We start from the raw sequence: 6,251 nt of genomic DNA, 5'->3' as shown, positions 1-6,251 counted from the left end.
TGTGGTTTATCTAACCTAAGAATTTGCTTATAAAGTGGGTTCCCTGGAGATATCAAGAAGATGATACATCGGTCATTTTCCACTTATTAGAAAAACAAAAACATAAAAAAAGATTAATAAAAAGAAAACTGCTACAGACACAAAAAAAATTATATAAAATAAACTCACAAAATGATGTGATTTTATGAAATCTATTATATTTATTTTATAGAAAGTAACTTTACAATCTAACGTACCACATCAGTTTATGAGTTTATTTTTATATAATTACTTTGTAGCTAAACTATTAATGGCTTTTTGAAGCGAAATGAGGGGTAGAAAGGAGCTCCTACCCTACTCATATCAGCACAAATGAGAGATGATTATTATTTGTGTTCAGAGTGAGAAAGGGGAGAGGGAAAAACAAAAGTCAGAACTTGAAAGTCTCAAACTTAAATGCACGTTTTGGAAACCGTTTGATATCGTTTAAAATACAAGGATTAATTACCGATCAAAGGTATGTTGTAAAGGACTGCAAGTGTAAACGCAAAGATTGAACACCGTAAGCTTGGATGTGATGAAAAGGCCTTTATGTGGCTAGCATATGGGGTGTCAGCCCATATAATATATTCCTGGGAGAGATATGGCAATGCACATAACTCTACAAACAAGAGTATATGGGGGTGTCATTTCATCGGTATTGTATACAAGTGTCACTCTCCTCCAAAGATTAAGAAACAACAATGAAAAAGGATATAAAGTGGCGTCTATTTACTCATTTGGTCAGAACGAGTTGCTCCAGTATCATAAAAATGTGTCTTTCTATGTCCATAACATTTGTAATATACTAATATGACTTCAGTCTACTGTGCATAGCACTATATATACTCCACTACGATTTTAATATATTTCATATTCTATCTTTTATTGCCTTTGTAATTCTCCAAGTATCTCTATAAAATCATAAAATTGTCTACCAAATTCCTTAAACAAATTGGTTAGATCTCAATATTATAATTATTAAACGAATCAAATATTTAAAATAAATAATTAAACTTGCAAGATACAACGATTAGTTACGAAGAGAAACCTTTTAAAGAACTATTTAAATGTAAAATCCTACGGGACAGCCAAATTCAAAATAGTCAATCTTATTATTTAAAAATCAATTACAAGTAATTCTCAATTACAAAACCTTTGTAACTTGACTCTCTTACTTGTCCAGACAAATGACCCATTTGTCTTTTACCGTAATAGCAGCCAGAACCTCTAGCGATTTTCAAACTATTGACTTCCCTCCTGGAATTGCAAAATACAACGATTGGTTACGAAGATTTTAAAGAACTATTTAAATATAAAATCTTACGGGGCAACCAAATCCAAAAAAGTCAATCTTATTATTTAAAAATCAATTACAAGTAATTCTCAATTACAAAATCTTTGTAACTTGACTCTCTTACTTGTCCAGACAAATGACCCATTTATCTTCTACCGCAATAGCAGTCAGAATCTCTAGCGATTTTCAAACTATTGACTTCCCTCCTGAACTTCATTGGCTAAAATCTAATTAATGATCATTCATACTTGAAGCACGATCATACTCAAAGAGAGATCACAAATACGAAAATTCACTAAGGAATTTTCTTACCAAAACATGCACTACAAAGTACTCTAGAAAATATGCAAATCTGAATCTCTACAGATCCTAACCAATAGGATCTCTTAAATAAACAATCTGGAAAGAGTTTTAGTTGAAGTAGAATTATGCTGACGGATAGAATCTGTCGCGAAGACGTGTCCTAACGGACTACTGACATTTTGCGATAACATTCTTCTGTATTGACTTATCTCTATTCATCTTTCTTCTGGATAAATACAACTCCTTCTGAACTCGATTTTTACCTCAATGATTTATCTAAACAACATCTAAGACTTCTAGATAGACTCAATATTGTTTAGAGATAAATCAATAATTATTTTACAGTCATCCAACAATTTTAAATATAATGATAAGATAAACTTTATCGTCTAGTCATTTAATCCTAACCAATTTTTGCCTTTACAATCTCTCTATTTGGCAGATTGATGACGAAACTAGCTTGATGAATGTAAATTCCCTAAAAACATTTCAATTAACAACCACAAAAAAATATAGAAAATTCTAAAGAGTTGTGATTCACAAAAGTATAATTGTATGTTGTCCTAATAAGTGCATAAGCAAAGACATACCAAATTGTATCTTAAAAAAAAAAAAAAAAAAAAAAAAAAAAAAAAAAAAAAAAAGACTGAACTAGTAAACAGAATATAGATGAGCCAAAATCAAAACATGATAACGTTTTCTTCTCTATTTGCCACTGCTCTCCTCCTCTGGTGCTGCTGCATCCCCTCAAATTTTTCTCCTCCTTTTTGTCAGCAATCAACCATTGAAATCTACGGTTTCTCATTACAGTCAGCTACATTTGCCATGATGTGTTGCACGTCTAAAGAAAGTTGAACCAATCGATCATTTGCTTGAACACAATCAAAGCATACAGCAGTCAATTGTTGCTCTAACTTGGATTAACATGCCTCCCATTTAGCAATAAAACCATTAATCTTTTGAGACAACAGAGAGATTTGCTCAAGAACTTGACATATAGGTATGGTTGGTTCAAGTGGTGAAGATGCTGACTCATTAGTTTGGGGTCGCTTTTTAGTGATGACAGCCTCAGATTTGACCATTGTTAAGGCTGAAATAGGCATTGGCATCTTCATGGTAGGTTCATTTGCTCTAAGTGAAACTTTAGCAATCATAACCAACTTAGTAATTAAACTACCAAAAGGAAGGTTTAACTCTTTTTCCACATGAGAACGATGAATAATATCAATAACATGTTATGGAAAATCAACAGAGACCCCAGCAACGAGAGCATACATGAAGTAAGCTCTCTCCAAAATAATTTTTTTTTAACGACTGATGGGCCAAAGATTTGTAAGCACTATTTTGGACAAGAGACGAAACTAAGAAAGCATATGATTTAGATGCAGTCTATGAGTTTTGGCAATCCATTTAAGGCCATTGGGACCAATAAAAAGATTACGCATAGCAGTCTTTGTTGGAGCCCCCATCCCTTTGTATAGGTATAGAGATGCTTCCACCTCAAAAATGTTAAATAAGCCTCAAAGGACATAACGGAAACTTTAATTTGAGTTCCTCAAACTATAAAAATGATATTACAGAAACGCTTAAGACCGGTCGGGCTGTAAATGAGTGAAAAACAACCCTCCATTCATGTAGTGCCACGTAGGAAAAAGCAATCTGTAGACAAATGGGGTCAACCACAGGGAATCATCACATGTAATCCGTCTGTTTCTGCCTTCTCCCGAACGCCCCATCTCGCATAGCCCTTCTCCCGGACGCCCTCCCTTCTCCCGGACGCCCCATCTCAGCACGACGTCGACGGACGCCTCACAGCACAACGTCGACGGACCCCGAAAGTGTAGAAGACGAGTGGGAGAAATCGACTTGAAAAGCTTTAGATGAGAAATCGACGTGAAGAGTTCAGCACCTTCCGGACGCCTCCCAGCACAACGGCGACGGACCAACGCATCTCACGGCCCGTCTGCAGCTCCATCCGCAACTCAGCATGACGTCGAGAGTGTAGACGACGAGAAATCTACGCCTTATCAGTCTGAACCCGACGCCGAGGCCGACGTCGCTGCCCCTCTGCCGCTGCCCCTCTGCCACTGTTATCACCCCCTGATTTTTCATGGCTAACAGTCAGGTAGTTTGCTCGAGAAATCGAGTCACGGCCGACGTGCGATTGGTGGAGAAAACAAAAATCGAGCTTGGTGGAGGAATGGAGGAGTCGATTTGCAGCCCGACGTGATCTGGAATGTTAGGGCTTGAGGAGAGAAGACACCACCCGTTTCCTCTTTCTGATTTCAAGTGCCCCAAATTATACTCACATGTAATGCAGGTCTACGTCCGTCTCGGTGGAAGGCTTACGTGTTGGGTTTTTATTGGCTGGCTGTTTTTCACTCATTTACAGCCCGACCGGTCCTAAGGTTATCCCATGATATTATGATCATCTAAGTTGAAATGGGCTATGTTTAAATAAAGTTCACAGACAACCTCAACACAAGGTGTGGGGGATGCATGAGTAAGTTTCTCCTAGCCTATTTCAGTGAAGATACGTCAAATAAGCTTAAAGTCCTCCAAAGGAAAATCATTTATACTTACCTCCCTTTTACCCAACACAGGTCTCTTGGAGAATGTATTACGATATGTATTCTCAGTTTCAACAGAAGTGAATCGATCAGTAGTGGCACCTGTAGGAGCAGTTAGGAGAAACTTCAGCTCCTCCTCCATCTCCAAATGTGATTGCTCCTACAGGTGCCACTACTGATTGGTTCACTTCTGTTGAAACAGAGAATGCATATCATAATACATTCTCCAAGAGACCTGTGTTGGGTAAAAGGGAGGTAAGTATAAATGATTTTCCTTCGGATGACTTTCAGCTTATTCGACGTATCTTCACTGAAATAGGTAGGGAGAAACTTACTCATGCATCCCCCACACCCTGTGTTGAGGTTGTTCGTGAATTTTATTCAAACATAGCCCATTTAATTTAGATGATCATAATATCATTTTTATAGTTTGAGGAACTCAAATTGAAGTTTCCCCTGCTGTCCTCAGAGGCTTATTTAACCTTCCTGAGGTGGAAGCACCTCTATACCTTATACAAAGGGATGGGGGCTCCAACAAAGACTGTTATATGTAATCTTTTTATTGATCAATGGCCTTAAATTGATTGCCAAACTCATAGACTACATCTAAATCATATGCTTTCTTAGTTTCGTCTCTTGTCCAAAATAGTGCTCACAGATCTCTGGCCCATTAGTCGTCACACAAAAATTACTTTGGAGAGAGCTTACTTCATGTATGCTCTCGCTACTAGGGTCTCTATTGATTTTTCACGGCATGTTATTGATATTATTCATCGCTCTCATGTGAAAAAAAAGTTAAACCTTCCTTTTGGTAGTTTAATTAATAAGTTGGCTATGATTGCTAAAGTTTTACTTAGGGCAAATGAACCTGCCATGAAGATAACAATGCCTATTTCAACCTTAACTATGGTCAAATTTGAGACTGTCATCACTAAAAAACGACCCCAAACTAATGAGTCAGCATCTTCACCACCTGAATCATCCATACCTATATCTCAAGTTCATGAGCAAATCTCTTTGTTGTCTCAAAAGATTAATGGTTTTACTATTAAATGGGAGGCATGTCAATCCAAGTTAGAGCAACAATTGGCTACTGTATGCTCAAATTGTGTTCAAGCAAATGATTGATTGGTTCAACTTTTATTGTATCCAAATTCTTATTTTCGTCAATAGTAATAACCTTAGACCGAAATCTTTCAAGTAGAGATCTTAAACTCTTCCTCACAACCCTTAAATCATCCACCTTCTCGTCGAGATTAAACCTAGAATTCGCAATATCATTCAGTTTAGCATAAAAATCATTAAAACTCTTATCTACCAACATTTTAATCTCTTCAAATTTTGAGATTAACATCTCCAATTTTGAATTTTTTACTATTTTTGTACCTTCATATGTAACCTACAAAATATCTCAAGTTTTTTTAGCAATATCACACATGGAGATTCTTTTAATTTTTTTGGGAGATACTGCCATGAAAATAGCGTTAAGTCTTTTGTTATTCCAATTGCAATTGCTGATTCCATCTTTCGTCCAAGAATCTATAGATGTATCGGGTTTAGTCCATTCTCATTCAATCAAATATCATACACATTTATCCAAATACTTGAAGAAAGCCTTCATACAAATTTTCCAATAAGCATAGTTTTTCCCATCAAAATGTGGTGGAACATATAATGACATTGACATGACCTACAAGGACACAGATCACACTTGAATAAGTGAATCTCGCTCTGATGCCAATTGTAATTCCCGAAGTACCTATAAAACTATAAAATTGTCTACCAATTTCCTTGTATAAATTGGTTAAATCTCAATATTATAATTATTAAACGAATCAAATACTTAAAATAAATAATCAAACTTGCAAGACGCTTTAAAGAACTCTTTAAAGGTAAAACCCTACCAGGCAACCAAACTCAAGAAAATCAATCTTATTGTTTAAAAATCAATTACAAGTAATTCTCAATTACAAAACCTTTATAATTTGACTCTCTTACTTGTCCAAACAAATGACTCATTTGTCTTATTCCGCAGTAGCAGCCAAAACCTCTAGCGATCTTTA

Source organism: Carya illinoinensis, chromosome 6, assembly GCF_018687715.1.
Source record: "Carya illinoinensis cultivar Pawnee chromosome 6, C.illinoinensisPawnee_v1, whole genome shotgun sequence".
In the NCBI taxonomy this organism is placed as follows: Eukaryota; Viridiplantae; Streptophyta; class Magnoliopsida; order Fagales; family Juglandaceae; genus Carya; species Carya illinoinensis.
The sequence above is the reverse complement of the archived record's forward strand: the minus strand, read 5'-3'. Positions refer to the sequence as shown.